The sequence below is a fragment of the Vanacampus margaritifer genome, chromosome 2 (assembly GCF_051991255.1).
Source record: "Vanacampus margaritifer isolate UIUO_Vmar chromosome 2, RoL_Vmar_1.0, whole genome shotgun sequence".
In the NCBI taxonomy this organism is placed as follows: Eukaryota; Metazoa; Chordata; class Actinopteri; order Syngnathiformes; family Syngnathidae; genus Vanacampus; species Vanacampus margaritifer.
Window position 1 is genome coordinate 5,966,623 of NC_135433.1, and position 26,574 is coordinate 5,993,196.

A 26,574-nucleotide genomic window follows, 5' to 3' on the forward strand; every position below is an offset into this window, starting at 1 on the left:
TCTGAGCGAGAACGGGGCCAGGCGCCAGGAAAGCGGTGTCGTATGAGGCTAAAATGAAGCGGTGTCGTATGAGGCTAAAATGAAGCGGAAAAAACTCCTACGAAAATTTGGTAAGCATTTTGTCTACCACTACAGACTTTTATAAGCCTCAGACATGATAAAATAAACTTGTGGCGTGCACATGCATATACAACGTGCGTACAATATGATAATTTGAGGCCACGAATTGGTGCACATGCTTAATTGTGCCAACGAAGTAATGGCCGCATTATATATATATATATTTTTAAGTATATTTTTGGGGGCTTTTAGCCTTTAAGCAGTAATATTGATTTCAAGTTAGTTAATAAAATTGTGCTGACCTTCTTAGAAATGAAGAACTGTAGTGTTTGTCAAACTTTTTGTATCATCTAAAACTGCCTAGCTCAATACATTAGCCTAGTTTTCACCAACAACAAAATCAACAAAAAAAATCCTATCCAATCAACTTCATTCCTATAGCAGTCCATAAAATACTAATTAATGGATACTACTGTAAAAATATGCAAAGTTTAGAAGGTCAAGAAAATAAAAAAGTACAAAAAATTAGGGATGCACAATAATATCGGTGTCCGATAATTATCGACCATTATCTACCAATTTGAAGTCATACAGATAAACCAGATAATAAAGAAATCCGCCGATAATAATAGACATGCCACGTTGGTCTATCTGTTGTGGTTGTGGCTCAAGTTGTGCCCAACTCCTCAACCCCCTCTGGCCCATTTTAGTGTCGCATATTTGTGACGTCATAAAGCGTGCGACCTCATGTTTACAGAAGATGCATCATGGCAGAAGCCAGTGTGGGCTTTCTTTACTGTCTTCCCAAAATGTTACCCTCACAGTTTTTTGTTGCATTTTTAAAACATGGCTGTTTTGTTTTGGCAAACTCAAAATGAGTTACCGGTTGTCTTTGAAGCAGAGATATCAATAAAATTCAGCTTCATGGTGCTTTACACAATGTTTCATTGTAGTTGTACATGTTAGACTTATAGTAGTACTCAAAAGTACATTTGTATTCAAGTTAATTTTGGAAACAATTATTAGCCTTTTTATCGATTATCAACATTGGCACTTTCTAAATGATTGGTTTATCAGTATTGGTTGAAAATAGTATTATCGTGCATCCCTAATAAAAATGCATTGCACATAAAAAGCTCATTGAAAATTGCACCTAAGGTGTTCTTAAAAAAATATGGATTACCAGATCGAATGGAAATGTTAGAAATGTATGTAACCAAAAGAACAACTGAACTGCACTTAAAAATGCATTGTACTTCATGAAAAGTCGAAAACTAGTTTGTAAAAAGTCACTAATATGAACAATTTGAACTTTAACGGCTTTGGTTGATCACATTTTTAATAAAAAGTTGGCTGTACGTGATAACGTTTGAGATGGGAGGGGTTTCATGCAACAGTCACATTGTCGCCTCGACTCTTTCTTTGCATGTACACTTACCTTGTCTGCGTCTTTCTCATCAGTATTGAACCCAAACTGTGTCAACTCTCTGTAAACAACAGTTTATCCTCCCAGCAGTATGCTTTTTTCATTCACCATTTGTTTTCTTTCTAAATATAGTACCTACATATGTAGTTGTTGCTTTGCTCTTTACGGTAATGTCTGTGGCTGCTGGAATTGCATTCTAAAGCCTATATTTTTTTTTGTTTAATATCATCCACCATTCCACCAAAAAGTCAGACGTAGGTCTATATTGATATAATGGCACAATCATACAAAAATGAAACACATTTGGCTGATGTTTGTCTGCTCCTATAATATTCTATCATGATGTTGCTGTTGCTGTGTGCTTTTGCTATGGTTATTAGATAGGGGTGGGAATCTTTGAATGTCTCACGATTCGATTTGATTCAGATTTTTGGGTCTGCGATTCGATTCAGAATCGATTTTCGATTCAAAATGATTTGATTGACAATGATTTTTGCTCCAATCTATAGATGTGCAAGGAATTGTAATGATCTACTCCAGTCTGACTCGCTAATGCTAACTAGCGCACTACTCGCTACCAACTTGATCGTGACTTTTTCCTTCTACTCTCTAATGTGGCTACAACTTAACAGTGTATGAGACCGCGTGGAACCACACTGCCCCTAAGTGGCCAAATCGGGTACAACATGAACAGCACTCCAAATAAAGGCACACACAGACAATGGCAAGACAGTATAAAATAATTAAAATTAAATTGATTTTGGGACATTTAAAATCGATTCTAAATCGTACTAAATGAAAATCGCGATTCTTATGAGAATCAATTTTTTTTGCCACACTCCTATTATTAGAGCTATCAGGGCTTTTCCTTGCTCAAAATGAGGCAGACTTGGTATCATCCCGACGATGATGGGTGACTACCGATACCAGGTATCGTATCGGTGCCAATAGCAGTCTTATTTTAAGGTATCGGACGGTACTAGCGGCGGTGACCTATAACATTATCGGCCCGCCCCTCCTGCAGCCATTTTATGACTAGGGACTAGAAATTAGAAATTTTATGAATACAAAGTTGCCACTTTTTTAAACTACAATCATTAAAAATGCATCCACTAGTGCGTGTTAAATTGTAAATATAGTTTAGCGTTGTTATAAAACACTATTATGTTTATAATATACTGTGTTTTTATGATTTTGGCGATTGCTGGAGTGCGCCACCTTTGCCTCACAACCAGGAAATGGGCGTGTGCAACGGTTGCTCCATGGTCTGTTTCTTCTTCCGTACATCAAAGTTAAAAAAAAAAAAAGAAGAAGAAAAAAAAAGCTGTTCCTTCTTCAGTGTTGCTGCAGGTCTTTCCCGGTGAACAGCTGTTGATATAGCGCCTCCATAATTGCACAACACTGAAACTGCAGTTAAAATGCGTTGCTGCCAAGCTCAATCAACATCGCTGGAGCGCTGTGTTGAGCCATATCAGTGGTGAGCAAATTAGATGGAGGTGGCCACCTCTGATTTTTTTACACAGGAAAAACCCTGAGCTATGATTTTACATTTCCTAAGCTTCTCATATTGCCACATCATAGTGTTTGTCTGCTGATAGCAAGCGATGCCCTCAGACACGTACAGAAATTTCTCAGTCGAGGCAGCCATGCAACATGTTCACACACCTGCCAGAGAGATGAGAGACGAGAGAGAGAGAGAGAGAGAGAGAGAGAGAGAGAGAGAGAGAGAGAGAGAGAGAGAGAGGAGAGAGGAGAGAGAGATAGAGAGAGAGAGAGAGAGAGAGAGAGAGAAGAGAGAGAGGAGAGAGAGAGAGAGAGAGAGAGAGAGAGAGAGAGAGGAGAAGAGAGAGAGAGAGAGAGAGATGAGAGAGAGAGAGAGAGAGATGAGAGAGAGAGAGAGAGAGAGGAGTCGAAGAGGAGAGAGAGAGACGAGAGAGGAGAAGCAGAGGAGAAAGGAGGAGAGGGGTGAAAAGAGAGAGGCGGAGTAGAGAGAAAAGGGAGAGAGATAGACAAGAGAGAGAGAGAAGAGAGGAGAGAGAGAGAGATTTACCCCAACACAGACTTTAAACACATTTAAAATTACTGAAACATATTTCTTGAAGTAAAAAAAAGTATCGCTTTTTACCTTCTCTCACTCGTTTTTTCAGATCATAGGCAAAACTCTCACTCCCAATTGAAGTTTACTGTAAAACTGACACCTACAACAAAAATGCCATAGTTTATAACAATTTTTAACAATGGCTACTACCACACTTCAAACAAATATTTTCCGCGTCTAATGGGAACGATTAATAATGAAATGGCAAAACGTTCAACTGTGTCATTCAAGGGATGTACTCTTTTTGCCTTTAACCACACTTCTTCCTTTCCAGTTGGCCTCGGTGTGGCATGTTGAGGCATAGGTACGCAACTTTAAATTTGATCTAGAAGTCATATAAAAAATATTTTCAAAATAATAATAATAATATCATAGACACACATGGATACAGTACAGTTTAGGGATGAAAGAGTGTTGCAATGTGAATTTTGAGATTCATTCCTTAACATTTATAAATGCAAAGGAGCATGAGGGGCCACTATATGAAAAGTTGGAGAATCATGAGAATAAAGTTGCGATAAGAAAAAGAAGAAAAAAAAATTATATATATATTAGGGGTGTTAGAAAAAAATCGATTCGGCAATATATCGCAATATTACAGCGCGCAAATCTCAAATCGATTCGATATGTGGCCGAATCGATTTTTGAACATCAATTTTTTTAGGAGAATATTCAACAAAACGTCTTACTTAGAGTTAGGATTCACACATTACGCATGGAAGAATGTTATATTAACGGAACCTTAAGCCTTCATTTTTGATTTGAGTGCTGTTTAAACATGAACCAGACTGCAACCTGTTTGTTAAATGCAGTGACTCAGTTATAAGCCTGAATTGTCAGATAAATAAATACATTTTCATACAAATCTTACAGTGTACATGTACAGGTTTACTGATTAGTATTTTCTAAATTTGAGGTAAAAAAAATCAATTTATAAATTTGTATCGGGATTAATCGGTATCGAATCGAATCGGGACCTATGAATCGTGATACGAATCGAATCGCCAGGTACTAGGCAATTCACACCCCTAATAAATATCTATATATATATATTAATTTTTTGGTCGAAATGTCCGTAAGGCTAGGCGAATGTTCCTAAGTAGCAGGGGCGCGAACCATGAACCGAGATATAGCGGGGGAACACTGTAGTTTCCAAACAACTGGGATTATGCGTGCAAACAAATCACATGCTTCAATAGCATGATAGCAGAAGTAAAAGTCATTGATTTTTTTTTTCTTTCATTCCAAGTGATTGCAAAAGCTGAATTTAATACGCCGTTTTTTATTTCATTGTTGCGTTGCAAATATGACACCAGGGGGTTCAGGAAAAAACACCGCTCCCCTCAGAATCCTGCACTCATCATTTTAGCCAAGTCGCTGTTGACCTGGCGCCAGCGGCACAAAACAGGACAAGTAATTTAATTTGCTTCTGCTGTCGACCTTGAAACGGGGAATGTAGGCTACTGGAATCCCAATGGGGAGGAGGATTGTCACACACAATCTCCTTCGAGCATGGAAAGGAATACTTTTTGTCCTTAGTATGTCCGAGAGATAATATGATGTTACCCTGAATTGAATTTGCTTTCTTTTTTGTGATATATTACAGACGGATGTAGCCCACGTTCTAATTTTCTCGAGATGACTATTAAATATCCAAACGTTGAGGTTTTATGGCTAATGCTGTGTGCTTTAAATGTCCCTTCCCATAACATTGCATTGAAACCATGTTTGCGCTTGCCTATGCTGTAATATATTCTTGCAAGAGGAGTACAAGCGGATGTCCAATGTCTGTTATGGGATTCTGTTAGACAAATGTTTTTGTTTCTTGTTTTTTGGAGGGGTTGTTATACAGCGGAACCTCGATTTAAGCCATGCCAAGACTCTTCATAAGCTGAAATAGTGTTTTTTCTTCCAAAGTTGTTTGTGAGCCAAAAAGTTGGTAAATTAGCTCGGTAATAATGTAAATTTATTTAAATTACCGTACTTCCAGGGTGCAAATGTCACCAACATAAAATCGGTTCTGGTTCAGTCAACGTTTAAATTGTCTGACTCTTAGTTGAATATTCATTGAATATGAATTATTATTCATCTTTCAGAGTTGAATTTCATTGAATATTCATTGCAATCTGAATATTCAATGGCTATCTATGGGTATATTTGGTTACTTTAACTCCCTATTGCTGCTAAACAAAAAATTAAACAAAAACAATTACCCCTCTGAAACTTTTGTATGTTTTAGAAAACATGTCAATATGCACTAAATGATTACAGATTTGGAATACTTGTTGAATTCCCTTTCTAACAATATCTGTTTTGTGAAGATTGACCCAGTAGTCCCTGAGATATAAGGGTTCAAAGGAGGCAGCCACGGCCCTTTTTGACAAAAATATAACAATTCGGAGGGCCATAGCGGCCAAATCCCTGCTCCAATTGACCCACATTTTTAGATTTAGCGTTGTAAGATCACTATCAACAAGCACAGCTAGTTTCATTAAAATCAAAATTTGAATTTAGATGTTTCTGGGGTTGGTGGCCCGGTGGGTGGTTGGTGGTGTCTGGTCGGTGCTGGTTTTCACTTTCCTTTCTTTTCTTTGGTCCTTCCTCGGGTCTCCTGACGGCCTCACGACTGGCTGGAAGTGTTCGGTTTAGGTGAACGGTATGGGATTTTTTAAATAGGTTTTAGGTGAACTAATGAATACACACGCACACACACACACGCACATTTACATACACATACTCACCCACATACAAAATAAAAAAAATAAAATAAAAAAAGTCAAAATTTGCTTGATTAACATTTTCAGATTTTTTTGGGGGGCGGTTGTGATTTGGTATGTTGAGTACTCATGGAGGCAACCGATATCAGTCACTGATACTCAAGGCAAAGAAAATCTGGCATCAATTTCATCCTCCCAAGCAGTAGTTGGCGCTATACTGCAGCAGTTTGGCGAATCATCATCTGCGTCAGAGGGAAAGGTTTTGTTCACAATGTTTTTGTCATCATGCAAATTTAATATCTCATAAGTACTAGCGGTAATACACTCAAAGAGTGTATCAGCATTGGTCTGGAAAAAGGTGGAATCAAACATCCCTACATATAATAATCAATATACTTTTTGTGGATCGTTTTTATTTATTTTTTTAAAATTTATTTATTTATTTATTTATTTTTCTGGAGAGCTCAGTATTATTCATTTGGTAATTTTACTGATTTGACATGTCATCATCATTGCTCTTTTTTTTTTGTATGTGTGCGTGCGTGTGTGTGTGTGAGTGTGTGTGTATTCATTAGTTCACCTAAAACCTATTAAAAAATCCCATACCGTTCACCTAAACCGAACACTTCCAGCTAGAGTCGTGAGGCCGTCAGGAGACCCGAGGAAGGACCAAAGAAAATGGATCGTTTTTGATCACACCACAATTGTGCTACAGAATTTTAATCCAATTAAAAGATGGCCGCACTTGATGGGCTAAGTCATTTTTTAGGTGGTACTTGGTGTAAAAAGTATGACAACCACTGGTTTATTGCAAATCATGCAACCGTTTGAAACTTTTTAGATGACTTTAAAGATGGCTGGTAAAATCTGTTACTCGGTCCTATTTACTGGCACTTTTGCCAACTGATATCGCCTGAGAATCAGCGTGAACGTATGTACCTATGTCCTCACTGCACCATGCGGGGCTGCTCGTAATTGCCGCCATAAGTTCTCGCCCGGCGGACATGACATCTTTAATCACCCCGTTGAAAACATCTTGGGTCAGAACTCGATATTGGTCATAAAATCTAAATATAAGGCCCCGGAGGCTGAGCTGTTACGCAGAGCTGTGGAACACACACACTCAGTGGTAATAATAAAAAAGATTCTGGACTCTACAAGGGAGCCGCTGCTCTTCAAATTACAAGAGAAGTGCTTATAATGGCGTTTTGCTACTTTAAGGCTTACAGAGCTGTTTTTCCGTGACTTTTTCACCTTGCGTTACTCGTCCTCATCGCCCAGCATGGCCGTGTTTCACATATAGACCTATAGGTTTTCCGCTTTGTCTTTAATCATAGAGTCCCATCCCACAACCTTCATTATGACTCACTAATCATAGGCTCCACTTGATTCCCTTTTGGTCGCAATCTACTCTCTTGTTGGAGCACTTCATAAAATTCAACTTCTGTTTGTCTTCCTTTAAGCAGAAGAATCCAGGAGAGAACAAGTGGAGAGCTTTTGTTGACTTTCTCGTCACGAACGTGTGCTTGGTCCGGGGAGCCCGTCTGTTATTTATGGCTCAGATCCTCCTGTGATTGGCTGCGGCGATGTAATAACGTCAGGCACTCATCTCGCCGATTTTTAGAATTACAATCGGTGCCATGTTGAGGTTGCTGGTTGCTAGGTTACTAAGTGGTCTTTCTGCTACCTCACTGTTTAATATAGTCGCCATCAGTCCTGGCAATCTGATGAGTCAAGATACCTTGATAGGATTTTGTTCATGTTCATTCTTTTTTACTTTGTAGTTACTTTCTTAGCAGACACTATTTGCTCAAAGAAATGATCAAATGTGCAAGTTAGTTGTTTTGGATGCATCATAGATCGGAGGGAAACCGTACAGTTTTTTAAATTGTGGTTTTTTTTTTTCATTTCATTGATTGCATATTGATTGCATGCTAGTAATTTCATTGATTGTTTGCATAAAATTATCGTTGGTAGAAATTAGACATTACATAGATCTGATCAGCTCGTAAAATCGGCGATCGGGTGTAATTTGCGCTCAAAGACGCCATTGATCGGTTCCTCACAATAAGATATTACAGCAAACGGTCTTATTCATTCCAGGGATTCCAATATTTTAAAAATGATTTTTTTGGGGGGGGGCTCCCCCGTCATTTTCCGTGTATTCAGGTTTTATAGATTGATTTTAAATTTCATTTCAATATGCGTCAAATTATATGAAAATTTGGGCTATTCGTGGGCTGGAAGGGTTCGATTGTACAGTAAATAAATAGCTTGGATAAATTGGTTCATTTTATGATCGGATCGGTGAATGTCTATCTATTTTTTAAAAATGTTATTAATTTTTTATTTTTCAATGATCGGCTCCAAAATCCTGATCATGTAAAGCCTAATTATGTATCGATTGTCAGAGAAGGACTTGCCCTCCAGTTAAAGATATTATTATGTGTAGGTTTCTTTAAAAAAAAAAACATAATATTAAAGTAATATTGCTGGGAGGAGTTTAATTACTTTCATACAGCCAGAGTATGTCTCATCATAATCTAGTATTTTACCTTCATCTACTGTTACGGGAATAGAACATTGATGGATTAATGAGATATTTAATTGCAATTGTTCTGTCATGCAATTATTACACATGCTGCTCATTTACGAGATGCTCCTTATAAGAAATGATAATGAGACACTGACAGACAGTTTTGTTAAATGGTTTATGATGTTTTGATAGTTAATGTTTTGGCTATCCAAAATTGTCTAACGTTGAAACAAAAATATATCCAACCTCACTTTGTTGTCGTTTTGAATAAATATTACATTTAGTTTTATCAAGGTGAAGAGAAAATGCACTTTTCAGCCCACAGTCTCTAGTTTCATTTGCACATCGGCTATGAAGGACGACATAACATGACATGGTGTGGGAGCCTGTTTAAACAGGTTGTTTAAGCATAGAGCCCGTGATTATTCATCAAAGCTAATTATCGGGATGCAAGACTGCCAAATGATAGTCTTTTACATGGCAAAATGCTTGAATGAGTTGATAACATGGTTGTAAACCGAAACTGTGAAAAGTTCATGGATACTAGGGGTGTTAGGAAAAATCGATTTGGCAATATATCGCGATATTACTGCACGCAATTCTCGAATCGATTCAATATGTGGCCGAATCGATTATTTTTAAACATCAATTTTTAATGGAAATATTCAACAAAACGTCTTAACTAGGTTTAGGATTCACACATTAAGCATGGAAGAATGTTATATTAATGGAACATTAAGCCTTAATATTTGATTTCAGTGCTGTTCAAACATGAAACAGAACAGACTGCAACCTGTTTGTTAAATGCAGTGGCTCAGTTATAAGCCTGAATTTTCAGATAAATACATTTTCATACAAATCTTACAGTGTACATGTACAAGTTTACAGGGATGTGATTTTTCCGCTAATTCGCGGAATTTCGCTTTTTTTACCCCCCCCCAAAAAAAAAATCCGATTTTTTTATTTATTTTTAATTTTTTTTATTTTTTTTAGTAGTAGTTCATTGTGTATGCACATGACTCCGACAGATAACATCTTCTGCTATAACAAAGACATTTGTGGTATGCTCTAATATGAGTTACTTTTCATTTGGTCACGATACAATTATTTGTTCATGAAATTTGAACTCTTCAACATTATTTATGTGTTAACTTAGTAATCACATTAGTTAGATATGATGATATTCTCAGTGATAGTTTTTAAAAGCAAAGGCAGTCCAATGTTTTTGAATGTGACTGATTTTGAGTTGACTAAAACTGCCATTTTATATGGGATAGTTCAATATACATTGAAAATTTATGCTGTTGTTTTGTCTATTTCTTTGTCATGTGAGTGCATTGAAAGTACTTAAAAACACGGAAAACCCATGAGCTCCGGGGGGCTCCGCCCCCCTTGTCCCCCCACCAGCGCACTGCCCTGGACCTAGCTGGGTGCCAGCGGCCCCCAGACCCCCGGCTAAATTTTCAGATAATTTCACTTTGGTCAAATCACATCCCTGAGTTTACTTACTGATTAGTATTTTTTAAATTTGAGTTTGAAAAAACAATCACAATAATCAATTTATAGATTCGTATCGGGATTAATCGAATCGAATCGTGACCTATGAATCGTGATACGAATCACACCCTAATGGATAGATACTTTGTTACAATATTTACACAGTTAACAGAGCTAGAAAATAACCACAATTGTGATTGTCGCCTCTTTCTTTGTCATCCACAACTCCTCAGCATAGACCAGAATGCAGAAGTGCCACTCGCCGATCGCAGTGTCCAGGGAGCCCTAAAAGGGAAGGAGTCTCACTCTTGATTCCTGGCAGCTCAAGGAGGAGCGAAGACTAAATTAGGAATGGTTTCATTGACTTCCAATTCCCCGGGTCCCAGCATCCCCGCAGCCCAGAAGAGTAAAGGCCGGGCGCCGCTTTCAGCTTCTGATGCCCTGCCTGTAAGTCGGATGAGATGAGGAGCCGAGAAACCTTGGTGAGCACGTGCTTCTCCATTAGGAGTAGACAGGAAACTAATCAATCAATTCACCATCATGCACCGCTTTCAAATAAAAGGGGGGGGGGGGGGAAATCTCTTTTTTTTTATCACATTCATTAATCGATTATTAATATCAATAACAACAAGAAACTCTTTGTAACTTACCCTCTCGAACTTTTAGCCATGCCTTATTGAATTGCCTCGTACTCCACTCAAACAAACCCAATTGAATTGTTCCAATTTAAAATGAACCGTTCATGAATTTTGGGTGTTAGAACTTTGAATATGCTCAAACTCAGTCAAAGAAAAGGGAGCACTGTGCATTTATTTTATTTTATTTTATTTTTTTATAGGAAATTCAATAGAGAAAATACACCAACCAGAGAGCTGGTCCGAAAATGGCACAAGGAATTCAAAGAGGAAGGTAAAAAGGAAAATGTGTCATACCGTGTATATATTGCATTTTGCGAAGCTTTGTGAAATCGGCTATAAAATCGATATCCATTTGAATATGTTGTTGGAATTTTGTTCAACAAATCTTTTGTTTTTCAACATGAAGCCTACTTAATTTCAGTTACAGTACTTTATACACACAATGTCAAATTTTCTGGAATACCCCGTAGTTTTATTACTTTCATGAAACCCAAGGCCACTTAACAATCAGACCAGAGTGACAGATATTAAAATATATTTTCCAGAAAAAATATCAATTGGCATGTATTTTGTTGTACCAAACATGGAACTTTTATTCTATGTTGCTGCCTTTTTCTGAGCTGATGAGTCACTATCATCCAGTCCCTGTCAAAGACCCCCCCACCCCACCCCCCTTCCCCCACCCACCCCATTGCTGCTCTTTTGCTGTGCTGTCCACCATGATTGACTGTGTCTCTTTCTGTGAACTAGCAGCCATAGACAGGTGCTGCTGAGTGGGCCCGCGTGTGCTGTGTGTGCGTGCGTGCGGGCGGAGGGGTGGCTTCAGAGACCTCCAGAGGCCTGCCTCGACATTCCTGCGATACTTCCAGAGACGCAGTCCTTGGGGGAGAAATAGGTGGAGGCCAAGACCAAGTGAAGGTGGTGAGTTGAAACCTGCCTGCTCCGAGGGTGTTATCACATCCTTTTTCTTTTCTGCTCTCTGAAAAGCAACCACTTCCTGGTTTACCTTTATCTTTGCACAGTGCAAACTGCTCTCATTCTCCACCACTTCCTCTCTCTACACAATCACTGGCTGCAAGAATGCAAACATATCTGTGAGCACTAAAGTATTGGGACGGCGAGTCTTTTCACCTGAAGTTGTTTTGTCAGTTTTGTAGCCATAACAGCGAGGGATGACTGGAATTTGTGTCCATTCATCCAAAATAATTTCTTTTTTTAGGTCAAAGATCACAATGTCTGTTCTAGGTCGTCCCTAGGGTGTTTGATGATTTACAGACCTTGCTTTGTACACTTCAAATTGTGCGAAATGTCTTGATAAGGTGAAGAATAAAAATTCTGCTCACCACATCATTATTAATTTGTTGATCTCAGTACTTTTTCAACACGTAGTGTGCGTTACAACCACAGTTGTGAAAGTGGAGGGGAAGAGGAAGTTAGAGAAAAAAAAAAGGGGCTGCAGAGAGAGCTAAATAACAAGCTGACCATATTTGGCATGAGATAATGCAAGCAGAAGATGCAAATGAGATAAAGGAGTGGTTGTCATGGAGACTTGATGTTGCGCAGTGATGGTTCGCTGTAAACCTGACCGCACTTGCAGTATGGCCGTTGCTAAGCAGAAGGCGCTATTGTGAGTGAGCTAGAGGGTAGAGCGAGCGAGTGAAGTGAAGTAGCGGACGGATGGGGGAAGCGAGAATGTTCTTCCGCGGTGCGTCAGCGTGACCTTAGCTCAAAGTGGTTTTGTCCCTCCAAGTGGCACTTCAGCGCTAGACGCAGACAGGTAAGCTCACTGTAAGCACACGTTTCGTCTGATGATTTTTTGTGTTTGTCAGTGATCACTTTTGATCACTTGAGATTACATTTTATTTTTAAACTTGGCAGTGTTTATATGTGAACTCCATTCAACGTGAGCCAGTTCAATTCTCAAAGTGTAATTAAGGTTTGGGTTAAGGGGATTTGTTTGCTATTTTTCATATTTGCAGTATGTGGCGCCGTATCTAGCCCCAGAACCTGCTAGAAGCCCAAGTGAAAGGCCTCTTCGGAAAGGGTGTTTCTATTCGATTCCTTTTTATCTGCAAGATAAGCTTCCAGCTTGTGAAGGGAGGCGCGCACACAGACACAGACATGCACGCACACATTCTTTCCAGTGCCAGATGAGGACGAGGCGGCGTGCTATTTCCTCGCTCCGTATTTCAAACTTGACAGCTTGCTTGAATTACACCTGCCTCCGCGGCACCTTCCTGTGTGGAATCTAAAAAATACTCAAATAATGAAGCAAGAAAAGCGTTACAACAGTTTGTATGCTTTTACTAGTGCCTGGACTCGGGGTCATCATCAGCACTCGAGATTTTCGTTCACGTCAACGAGCGAGTCCCGGATGAATTTGAATTGCTTACTTAATCTACTTTTCCTGAAAAACCCTTCATAGTCCAAGATGTGAAAGATCAAATTTAATCAATATATAAAAATGGTAAATGCAGTACTGTTATAATATAATAATAGTGCTTTCTTATCTCATTCAAACATATTGAGTTGTCGAAACCTATACTGGCAGTTGACGCAGCATAGAAAACCCACAGAAATAACTAAACTTGCAGCGTGGTTGACAGAAAAACCAAGGATGTTGTTTTGTTTCATTTTATAAACAGCTGCATTGCGTGTACTAGCTTGTTGTAGCTTCGGCCTCGCTAATTTTAAACTAGCAATTGCTTTACTGGTACTTTGGTCTTTGCTAATGCTAAGCTCACTAATGCTACACTTGTAGCATCATCTTCGCTATTGCTACGCTCACTAATGCTACGTCTGCTAATGCTACGCTTGCCAGCTCAGTGGACTAGTGATTGAGTGTCCGCCCACAGATTGGGAGGCTGTGTTCAATCCCCGGCCGGGTCATTGGGGGGTTAGATCACCAAATGATTCCCGAGCGTGGCCCGCTGCTACTCACCGCTCCCTGAGGGAATGGGTCAAATGCGGAGAACAAATTTCGCTCCACCTGGGTGTGACAATCAGTGATACTTTTAACTTTAGCTTCGTCCTCACTAATGCTATGCTCGCACACACGCACATACTCACCCACATAAAAAAAAGAGAAAAAAAAAGGAGAGCAATGATGATGACATGTCAAATCGGTAAAATTACCGATAACTGGAGGGCAAACTAATGCTATGCTCGCTAATGCTGAGATTGTACGCTTGATAATGCTAAGCTAGCTTCATCCTCACTAATGCTCTGCTCGCTAATGCTAAGCTTGTACGCTTGATAACGCTAAGCTATCTTGTCTAAGCTAATGCTGCAATCGAGGAAGGTGGGAAGTCGGATGTATCCCACTTAGATTCTCCCAGTTCTGACCTCAAGGTGTTTGAGGCAAATGTAAACAACTAAGATGGCTGAATGCGATACATTTTTTGTTGTTCTGATTAACGCAGTCATTCCAAATCACGTTGTGTTACGTGAATCTATTTCAAATAACTAATTAAAGTAACAATGCATAAATATAAATAAATATCTTGTAAATTATGTTTTGCCATTCACGGTCTCCTTGCAGCTTGCCATTGTGGAGTGATGTGAAGCTGATCAGTTAAGTCGGGGTCCTTATTTTTTACCCGATTTCGCAACTCGGATGTACCAGTTCAAAGGGGTGTTCCCGAGCTCACTTCCTGGTATCAAGTCGGAAAAGTCCGACTTCCCACTTTCCTCGAATGCAGCATAAGAAGGCGTGAGAGGTGGCCAGCGTTTGCAAGTCCCTTTCATTTGTTGTGTGAGAGGCCAACAACTAGACGTTAAAGCAGCCAATTAAAACGGTGTCTCACAGACACACACACACACACACGCAAACTTCTTGGGGGTTACGTGGCGAATGTCGCTTCAGTGCAATTCCACATAAAGAAAGACGGGAAATCCCATTCAAATGCTCCTCTGCCAATATACAGTGACACATTATGGCTTGAATGGGGAAATTATGAATCGCCGTTCCGCTATTTAATTCGAGTCTTACTTCTGTACTTATAGCATGGTTGTTTACATAGCGTATGTCTCGCTCTGTCCTATTATAACATGTAACACAATCAGGAAATGACCCCTGTTGGCGTGATTTCGCTTTTTGATTCCACTGCCACCAAAATAAATTCAAGTTAAATAGGTTAGTTTGATTGCCGCTCCCAGCTGTTGGCCTTTCCGCAGGCAGGCTGTGTGCTCCGTTGCAGTCGTATCGCTGTGATGCTCTGTAATGGAAGCCTAATGTGTATTTGCGGCTTAGTGATAGATGAGCAGTCAGAGGTTGGCACACTAAGGCTCGGGGACATTTCCTCAGGAGAGTGAGAGTTCACATTAGCCTGCCGGTGGCATTTACAGGAGGTTGGGAAATAGCAGAGCCCTGACATGATAGGACAATTTAAGGTGGAAATTTGTTCTCATCAGGAAAGGAGAGAAAGTGGGAAAATGTGTTTCAACAACAGTGAAAAGTTAGGTGGTGATTTGTCAAGGGGGTTCATGTGGGCAGGCAACCTGGCTACTACCTCCTTGTCTTCTTTTAAAGGAACATTCCATCCATTTATTATCTAACGTTTAGCGTTCAAACTGTTGAAAATTAACTGCTTTGATGTGTCCAGTTGGTGGAAATCCCCTTCAACTCCACTTTGCACACACGCGCACCACTTCCTGTTTTCGGTTGGTTAGCGTTAACGTTGGTTAACGTGTGTGAACTCATTGTTAAACTCACTACATTTTTATTTTTTTATTTTCATTTTCTTTTGTGCTCACCGAGCCTAAGAGAGCAGCATTTGTTCCAAGTGCTTATAACTAATTTTATTTTTAATTATTTATTTTAATGAGCTGAATTTTCCTTATAGTCTTCAATTGACTAAAAGGGTGTTTTAATGCATTATGTATATGCATCAAACAGAATTGCTATAATTTTTTTGTTTTTGTAGATTGTTTTATAAGTGCAATACGTTTACCACTTTTATTATTATTATTATTATTATTATTAGTGGTGGTAGTAGTAGTAGTAGGCTTTACACGATCAAGATTTTTTCCTACTGTATATGTGGAGAAACCTTGGATCAATGGCAGCATAGAACATCCCTGGAGTGAACGAGATTGTGTTTGCTGTAATGTTTTATTTCGCAGATCCGATCAATGACGTCGTTGATCGATCAACAAGTTATTGCATTGCAAAAGTCAATGGATACCGAGAGAGGTTTGCGTCATTATTTTGTCAGGAAAGAAAACATAATTAAATATGTCTGTTTTTACTGAACATAAGACAAACAAATAATAAACTGGTTTCTAATGTACTGTACATTGGAGCAGACAAAAGGAAACTAGTAAGTAAATGAGCAGCCCATCTGGCGTCTGCAAACTTGTATCACACTTTCGATATGACAAGGCTGTCGTCGTGACAAGTGCTTGTGGCTCTTGGGGAAGAGTTTAGGATTAGGGAATTAAATTGTGAGCCAAAGTGATTGACAGGTCAACTCTGGTTCCTCTAAACACTTGATGATAATCATTCGAAAGGATGCGAAAAGAAGGCTGGAGGGGAAGCAGGCTGGCCCGTGCTTGGCTTCAGCAGAAAGGGGAAATTCCACATCAGTTCTAGCAGATCCCAGAGCTTTAGTGGTAATATCATACGTTATCTACATCATGTTGTCTCTGCCCAATCCTGATCACATAAATGTGTCTGTCTTCTTGTGTTTTAAACAAGCTGTTGTCATGGTGTGCAAGGTAGTGTTGCAGCTGTGACTGCGGCTAATGCACCGTGTAAATTAGACACGACTTATCACATGCTTTGTGTTTAAGCTGTGCAGAATTTGAAACTCTTTCAGATTGGGAGGGAATGGGAAGAGCGATTCAAATCATTGGGGTGTTTAATCTGAAATACTCTAATGCACTTGCAACACTCTAATAATGGCACTCAGGGGAGTGTAGACATCAACCAATACCAAGCAATCTAAAAGAAAAGAATATCTTGTACAAGGGTTTGTTGGGTCGGCCTTTTTGTGATGATGATGTTGCTGACCGGAAACGAAACTGCACCAGTTTGTATTTCTTGTGAAAGCGATAGGTGGACAATGTTCCTCTGAATGTACAACAACTTTGAGTGTACCCTGGCTTGATTTAGTGTAGGTTTCTGGCTGGGTGTAAGTTGGTGTGTTGGAGGCTTTAATGGCAAAACAAAACATCGGTTATTGCGCGGGGGGGATCCAGAGAAAAGCCGATTCAGTCATTAAATTTGTCTGTTTCTCTGCACTCTCAATTTGTCAGTCCAGTTGATGTTCGTACTCTGATGTTACCTGCACCAAGGAGATGAGGTTTTCATTGACCCCAGTTTATTATTTCTTTCTATTGCTAATTACAGTTTTTGGGATGTTTGCTACAACAACTTTGGAAGGAGTCAAGTTTTGATGTATTTCATTGACCTTAGCCTGGTGGGGGTCAAGGGAAAGTCTGGTGGGCTGCCAAGATAAGAAAACGCTGGGGGGGGGGGGGACGCTGGGGGAAAGCCTGAACATGTAACATAGCATTCAACAGACACTTTAACAAGTGGTCACATTTTTGATGATTATTTTTGATAAACAATTAGATTTATGTTGTGCTCTATGAAAGCACACTGATTAGCTTTGTGTTTTTTTTCTTACAAACATCTGCTTTTACTTTGGGAAAACAATTATCAATGGTTTTTGATGATTTTCTGATGGTTGTTACGGACCAAACCAGTCATTGAATCATAATTTACTTGTGTTTTCTGTGCATTGTCCTGTTTTTGAAGGAATGGATGGAAATTAAAAAGTTTTTTCCCCATCCGATTCATCGATTAATCACCAAAATAATCGACAGTAATGCCAATATAACACCACACATTCAAAAATAATGTATAGCAGAGAAGTGCTTTTCATTCAGAATAGCTTGAAACGGACCTTCTGACAGCTTGCCATCCGCTTCTGACAACTTGCTAGCCTTCCACAACCGGCACAAAGTACTTCTCATGATTATCCAGCATACACCTAAAGCATTGAGCCCAAGTAGACAAAGTAACCAACATGAGATAGCGACAGTCATTAGCAAGAGAGGCAGGCTACATGCTAAGCTAACTGCTATAGCTACTCAACAAGTACCTGTTTGCTAGCCAACGTAACTCAACAAGATGGCTGATCTGAGAACATGATAACAGTAGATGTTCATATATATATATATATATATATATATATATATAAAATATTGATCAACAGAGAATGGAGTCCTGATGGGAAAGTGTAGACCTTTGTATAATCTGAAGTGAGTTCACTCTTGTGTTCATTAGTGGCTAATTAACCCACCGAGCCGAAAAGACTTCAGATATAGTATTAGTTCTACTGCATGACATCAGATAACTTCACACTCAAGTGGCGTGTTTGGTCTGTGTTGCAAAAAATGGTTGTGTACCACTGTGTTGTGGTTACAAAATATTTTTGACTTTTTGATTCATCGACTTTGGCTCAACTTTCATCACTGCAAAAAAATCTGTAGTTGTTCGATCTCTACTGTATACATAACAGTGTGTACGGTATTTATGACAAACATGAAATTGTCTGTGTTACCAAACTTTTGAATGTTGTGTATCTTTCAGTTTATTGGATCTGTAATTTGCTCTCCTTATCTAGAATCTTGATAGCTGCTAGGAGATAATGTTTCATTCTATTTGAGTTCATCTGGATCTAAAGTACCAAATTATTGAAGTAAGTGTTCACTTGGAAGTCAGTGATGCTCTTTGTGCATGAGAGTGTTAAAGTAGTAGTAGGAGAGGTGTTCTTCAGATTCCTTGTTTTGCTTCCCTTCCTTTCCGGACTCTCAATCTCATATTCGATTTGATGTGCTTCCTGCTTTTACCGGCCTGCTGTCACTAACCATCTTGTATTCCCTTTCTCAAGTCTCAGTTTTTCCCCTCTTCCCTATTTACTTCCGGGTCTGACTCAGTAGGCAATGGTTGTTGTGACGGGGTTGGCAGGGAGGGGGCGTGGTCCGCCTGCAGCAAGAAATCGAAGGAGGATGAGGGGACTGCAGGGTCTGCGCGGCCTGTGCCGTCAGAGCTTCCGCTTAATAGCCGTCCTCCTCCACAGCTGTTGCTACTGAACCCCCCCTCCACCCATACGCACCGCTTTCCTCGGGCAGCAGACAAACGATCCAGAGGCTCGGGCGATAGTGGGCCCAGCTCTCTTCTCAACGCAGTTAGCTCGACCACTTGAGGCGGCAGCGGCGGGGGAGACACTGGCGTAACAGCCAACGCTGCAACGTGCACACGCAATTGCAGACACACACTCCTCCTCCCTCTTTCGCTCCCTCCCTCCCTCTCTCACTGTGGCGCTGGGCTCTGCACAGCTCCTCCACTCATTCGCTGCTGATTCACCCGCTTGCCTCTCCTCGGCCAGTCGCTCTGCCGTGCCGTGCTGTGCTCTGCCTGCCTGCCTGAGAATGGTCCAGCCGGTGCCTGGGGGTCTGCTGTCGCAGCCTGTCTGAACACACGCTCAAACGCAAGAGTCGGTCGACACGCGGAAGCACTCACACATTTATCTGGAGAGCAATGTGAGAGGTAAGAGCTCGCTCCGTAAACCCTCCTCCCAGCCTCGGCGGTTTATCTCGATCGTTCTTCCTTGTGGGCGCTGCAGTCTTGACTTTCCAAAGTGGGCGTCTGTGCATTGGAGCATAAGCGACAATATGGGGATTGTGTTTCCAGTATGTGTGCCAAAGGGTTAACGTCTGTTTGTTACAGCTTGTTTTATAGCCCTGGCCCTGACACACACTCACGCATGCAGTAAGAAACACTCTTGCCTTAAAGCGGACAGTCGCAATAGCCATTTCCCGAGGCAGAAGATTTTCTGACATGTGTATGCAGGGCCGTTGTTGATCCAGGAAGCAGCGGAGATCAATAGATCACCGACTCGTCTCTCGTTGCCCCTGTCTGACTCAACACTCTTTGGAGTTGTCCTGCAGAGCGCGCTTGTGGCGAGGACGACTGGCCAACATTCGATTCCCTTCTGCCTCTTCCCTCCATTGCTGCGTCAGCCCAAAAGAGGAAGCATGATTTTGCATGTGTGTGTGCGTGTGTTTCAACGTGTGCGCACTGCAAACTACCGCCCCGCCGTATGTAAATTATATGTGACATGTGAAACTGCTGCTACCTTATATGGTAAGCAGTATTTCAGTACAGTAGAATCTTGCCAAGCATTCCGGGTCGCGGGAGGAGAGAGTGTGTGTATGAAAGGGTGACTCCGTCTGTGGGAGTGTTTGTGTGTGTGTGTGTGTGTGTGACTCAGTGAGTGTTTGCATGTGTCTGGTGGAGGTGGAGTTACCAAGAGAGGGACAAAGTTGAGAAAAAGAAACCGCGGCAAGACGGAGAAGGGAAAACAAGCAAATATACTTCTCAGGGAATATATTCCTCAGTGTTTGAACTGAATTGTAAGTACGTAGTTAGGGGCGTAGCAGCGATTGCTGTCGGAGTCCTTCTTATTCTCCGCAAAAAAATCACATTTTTTAACCCACGACCTACAAAAAACTCTTTTGGTACCATATGTTAAACCTAACAGGAAGTCCGCCATTTTAAATTTACTTTGGCATTTGTTGCTGTTTTTGACCTGTTTGTAGATGTCATATTTGAACAAACTACTCCTCGGGAATCCATCCGATCGTCTTCAAATTTTGCGACTTTCATCTAAAGATGCCTAATATGAAAAGTTATTGATTTTTTTCCCTTTGCACACTGTTGTGGCGATGCACTGTTTACAAAAAAAAAGTTGATGTTGTTTTTGAGGGTCTAAACCTGGGTGGAAACTCATGAAACTTGCACACACATCAGACCGGGCATACAAATTAATATTTTAGAGATTCCTGGAATGATTTTCAAAAAATATCTTAATGGCACCGTCTACATTTTCTCAACAAAGCATTGCTTTTTGTATGTTTCACCTAGATCTCTGAAAATTTAGCAGCATGCTGTAATTTGGAGCCATATGCTAAACCTAACAGGAAGTCTGCCATTTTGCCTTTATTTTTAATGGGAATTTTGCGCCATTTTTGGCATTTTATGTTATAGGTCATATTTTAACAAACCCCGTTAAGAGACTTTATACGATCGTCTTCAATCTTTGGGTGTTTCATGTAAACATGTATAAGGTGAAAAGTTATTGACATCTTTTAATTTCATTGCACGCTGTTGCCGTGGCGATGTGCTGTTTGCTGAGAAAAATTATGATGTTTGAGGGTCTAGACTTAGGTGAAAATCATGAAAATTTGCGCATTAAGCCTGGGAAAAACATTTATATTTTAGAGCAGTTCTCAACCGCGGTCCTCGATTACCCCTATCCAGCCTGTTTTCCATGTCTCCCACAAGCAACACAGGTGTTTCAAACAATCAGCTAATCAGCAAGCTCTGTAGATAGCTCAGTAGTGCCCAGTGAATCTGAAAGCAACCTTGGTTCAAAACTTAACCTCTATCTACAAAGATTTAGAGGGATATGTAACAGTCCAAGACCTACAAAAAAGTAATATACTAAAAAGGAGGTCCGCCATTTTGAATTTATTTTCGAATTGGGCGCCATTTATGGACTTTTATAGAGGTCATATTTTAATGAACTCCTCCCACAGATTTAGCCGATTGTTTTCAAACTTTGGGTGTTTTCATCTAAAGACGGTGGCGATGGTTTGCAAAGAAAAATGATGCTGTTTTTGAGTGTCTAACCCTAGTTGAATATTCATGGGATTTTGCGCACACAAAGGCCTGTCATAAATGTGTTTTTTTTTTAGTTTTTTTTTTTTAGATTACTTCACTCAAATGTGTTCAGAATTCTTGTGGGGGATTATATGAGTGTGGAAGGGCCTTGAAGAGTCTCTACTCCGAAACAGCCTAAGTCACATCAGCATGGGATTCTGCTAAAGTCATGATAAGATCAGTGAATCTTGCCAGCCTTAAAAAAAAAAAGATCTTTCGTTCTCCTCCCCTGTTTCTTCCCCTCCCTGCTCATTACCTCCTCCCTCCTCCCTCTCATCTCTCCAGCCTTCCACTTGGTGGTGTGTCTGCGGTTGAGGCAATGATGTGGAATGTTGTTGTTGTGACTGTGGGAGTCAGTAGGTAGCTCAGACAATGGCGCTCATGCGCACACATTATCGTAAGTACAGTATGTACACCGATGCAGCGAGAGATCTTTCGTAGATTGCATTGTCATGCAGCACCAAAACTTGAGTAAACCAATTTGAGTCGAGCAGAAAGCTGAGGTGTGTGCTGTTCTCACTGAACAGCCCTCCGTGCATGTGCGGAGCCCATGATATAGAGTACAGGCGGGATTATATGCTTGACAGCATTGGCGCTGACAGGTTAAGCTTTTATTACACCAGGGCTTTTCTCTCTGTTCTTGCTGTGTTGTGACCACTTTTCAGCAATATGTCACAGCTTCAGCTGACGAGGAGACCCTCGCTGAGCACAAACAAATTGCTTATGACACATCATTACGCCAGTATTTCCATCCATTAACCTTCTCTAGTATTTATTTATGCTCTTTACGTGACTAATAAATCCGATGTGGACCATAAACCTCAGTCTAGCTGTTTTCCCGAGAATAGTCTGAGTCATGCTGGTTGTGGAGAAAGTGGCCAGTAGCCTTAGTGTTGTTTTGCGTTGTTTGTCCATAATCACATGCGAGAGAACGCATATTCAGCTTCAAACAAATAGCAGCACTAGCAATGCTAAACTCGCATTACCACTGTAAACAAGTTGCTGTTAGCCACTGCTGCTAGGTTGGTAGCATAATTTATTTGTAATGCAGTGCACTATGACACTCAATGTTTCATAACTGTACATTCCAAAAAATAAAACTTCAAGCCCTGATGATGAGAAACGTTTCTTAGCAGAAAAAAAATGCTAATTTCAAATTGCTTCCGAATCCCCTCGGTCTGCTTCTGTTTGCTATTCTAATGACCATTTATTCATTCATTCATCCATCCATTTGTTTTCTGAACCACTTATCCTCATTAGGGTCTAATAACTAGTTGTTGGCAAATGAGTGGTGAAGACGTTCTTATTCTATGGCGGTAGCGATTGGTTAGCATAAGGGAAGTACTTGGAAAATGATTGACACCTCATCAGTCACACCTTCTGTCTCTGATTGGTTGCTTTTCCTCTGGTGCGGTGGTTTCTTGAGGCACAAAGTCGGGCCAGAGAGTAGGGCCCGGACGATTAAATCAGCTGATTATGGCCCTTTGATGTTTGCCAATTGTTTTTACCTTTATGTACTCTACCGTTTACAGCAGTTGGACACAATTAATACTGGTCTCATTATTATTATACATCTATACCCTAACCTGGTGCCCTTGAATATATATATGCTGTAATTAAATTTGCGCCACACAGTGCATTTTGTGAACAGAAAAAGTACGTTTATTTGCCTATTTGCGGGGAATAGAGACCAGGACGGTCAATTAGTAGTGAAAATCCACGTATAAGTGACGCAGATTGAAATGCTTTGTTAATTTTTCAATTAATCAGCCAATTAATAGCTAATATATTTTAGCTATTAATTGCCCCCCTCGCCAGCGCCAGCTGGAGCATTTTATTCACGTAGTAGTGTCAGGTAATATTGACAGTTTTAACAAATATGACAAAATGATTTATTTATTTTTTCCCCTAACTCCTCCATAATATCACATCCTAACGCAATGTCAGTTTTACCGATAGTTTCTCACTCCCACCCTTGTTTTCTTCCTCACCAGGCCACTGGACATGTTTTGTGCCTGCATTATTAGAAGGCCAGGCAAGCACTCGTCACTCCTCCATGAGCTTGGCTTTGCTCCCTGAAAATGATTAACTCAATGAAAGTCATACAGATAACGGTAGCAAGAAATAGGCCTACAACCAATATGGGAGGTAAACACATCCCTGAAAACAAATTGACCATGGTAAATCATTATGATTTTATTGTTTTTGTATTTTTTTTCCCTTTGAGATTTATTTATTTTTTGAATGGATTTAACAGGTGAATAATTTTGTCTGTGATTAATTAATTTTTTACTTTTACATTACAAAAACTTGCTAACACCATGATATTCATTTATCGTTGTTGGTTTCTTTTGTTACATTTCACAAATATTACCAAACCAATTTACACGTTTCTGTTGAGGGACAAGGGCCAAAGAAGAAGCAATTGGATTTCATTGTGGATGGAGGAATCTTTATTATTCTCGTTTGGTTAACAAACATATTCTAAAAACTAATTCAAATTTCCTTAACTATCCAGTGGGTACTTATAGTTGCCAGTTTAGAATGTCTCTCTCATTTTCTACAGATCGCATCAATATTACTTCAAGTCATGTGCTGTATTATAAATAGTAACAGATAGTTCATATTGTCAAAGTGAGAGAAATTCAGTAGCTTCCTGTTAATTAAAAATAGAATAATATTAGACAATAGCAAGAGGATGGTCGACCATGACTACATGACATGTATCAGACCGCTCCCTAACGTTTCAGCATGGTGACCCAGACGACATAAATGCGATCCAATGAGCTTCTCATTAAGCAAGCCACGAGGCCAGCCATTATCGTTAATATCCCTTGACTTCATGACATCCTTAACACACAGCAACACACAAAAAATCATTCTTGCACACAATCTTATATTCACGACAACTTAAGAACACACACCATTGGGACACAGTGTGTCAGTGTGTGTGCATGCTAAACAAGAGGCCTCATTGTCTCCAGAGGTTGGCTTACGGAAGAATAAGCGGGTATTGTTTGTGCGCTCTTGGCCCAAGATGACCAGAACACGTTATTTAATGCCTCTGCTAACTAAGTTAAATGAATAGTCGTGAGATAGCTATGACTTGATGATGAAAATGGCGAGAAAGGGCCTTTTTGCCTTTCCAACTATGGTGAGGATATTCAGGATAGCCGAGTGTATCTACGGTATGTTTTGTCCTTTGCTTTATCCGCCTGGCATGCAGTGTTGACTTACCATATTGTTTCTGAGCTGAAGTAAAATATAAGTTGCAAAGAGTAGCAACTACGGTATACGGTGTTGTGAACTTGGCCTTTGGTACAGATTAGACTACAGGCCAATTTATGTCATCATATCCCTGCCTCTGTGTGAAAATAGCTTCAAGCACATCTGACATTGGAAGCACAGTTGCCGACGCGTCCACGTCAAATAGCCACACGACATATTGCTTGCTTTCCCAGATGCATCGGAAGTACTTGGGGAATGCTAGGCGCTAAGCTAACTTGCTACGAGCTGCGGCTGACTAGCTAGCATGCTAGTCACAAATCCTCGCCTTCATTTTGGCAAATAAGATACACTTCTGACATGTATGGTCATCATGGAAGGAGGAGGAGTAAGTAACAGGAGAAAACAGAAAAGCTTAAGTAGTATGAAATGTAGATTACCAAAATGGTGGGATTATTTTTTATGGTTTTTAATAGAAGATTGTCTTAAACGGTGTTACAACAGATAAAAGTAAAACCACTCTTCTTGTTTTTTTGCTATTTTTTTTAGAAAAAAAATCCCTAATCGCGGGGGGTATTTTTACAGGGCTTGATAAGAAATTGTTTACATTGGTAGTAAAAAATAAAATAAAAAATAGATTAACTGATTTAGCACAAAATGTGCAAATTTCATAGATTATGTTATTGAATGTTTCACCTACCATAATTAGAAATACATTTAGAAGCAGCTACAGAGTTAAAAAGATTTAAAAGCAAAGTTAAAAAAACAAAACAAAAAAACTATCCAACTAAAATTACTAAAACAGTGCAGTGCAAGAACAAAATGTTTGAAAACATGATTTTAAAAAATACTCTAAAAGACCTTAATCATAGGTTTGGGAAAAGAGCATAGTTTTTAACCTAGATTTAAAAACATTTACACTTTTGAATTATTATTCATTCAAATTATTCACTCTGATAATAAAGGAAAACAGCAAACCCGGGGACCACATTATACGTAAGTACAGACAAGAACTTATTTTTAAGGGTAATTTGGGGCGGGGGCGTATTATACACTGGTGCATGTTTTTCACAAAATTTTACTGTAGTTATATCATCAATGTTGGTTTTGTTTATTTGCTCTACAGAGCGCAAATTTTTTGTTTTGGCAGTTAAGAGCTGTGCCATGTTTTTGTTTTTTTGTTATTATTTTAAATCAGTTTACTTTAGGTACTATAGCTGATTCAGCTATACTTCCATTTTATTTTTTTTACATTTCAGTTTCTGTCAAAATATAGGCAGGTACGGTTAAGAGATTCAATTTACACCGTCAGCCCTCCGTGTGTGGAAGCCTCAAGAGACAGAGCGGCGAACATATATGTAAAGGTCAGAGAGGGCGTTATTGACATGCTATAATATTCCGAGTAGCTGCAGCGCGGCATCATCCTGGAGCCCTGCGGTGTTGTGTTTCCTCCTGGCGTCCTCCACTTTGATGACCTATCTTAGCACACTGTCACCCTGCCTCCACTTCTATCAGTATGCTGAAACCCAGCAGCAGCAAACAAAAGGAAGCCTTCTCCTCTGCAGTCAAACGCTGAAAATAGAAGCGCTGGCTGGAAGCTATCATTTTGTACATTCTGTTGCCATAGTAGATGTTGCAGCAA

General features: G+C 39.9%; 1 protein-coding gene across 42 annotated transcripts in view; it reads left to right on the forward strand.

Annotated features, from left to right (window-relative positions):
• The first annotated feature begins 12 nt into the window (after window positions 1–12).
• The window catches only part of mbnl1 (muscleblind-like splicing regulator 1), an 86,751-nt gene continuing 60,189 nt past the window's right edge, over window positions 13–26,574 (forward strand). For 36 of the 42 annotated variants that reach the window (XR_013291400.1, XR_013291408.1, XR_013291409.1 and 33 more), the window contains exons 1-4: window positions 13–110; window positions 10,568–10,816; window positions 11,173–11,243; window positions 11,723–11,893. The gene's annotated coding sequence lies outside the window, so the exon portion shown is untranslated. Of the gene's footprint in view, window positions 111–10,567; window positions 10,817–11,172; window positions 11,244–11,722; window positions 11,894–12,603; window positions 12,750–19,320; window positions 19,533–20,258; window positions 20,399–26,574 lie in introns of those variants that run through there. The other 6 variants (XR_013291405.1, XR_013291403.1, XR_013291401.1 and 3 more) reach the window with 5 other exon arrangements.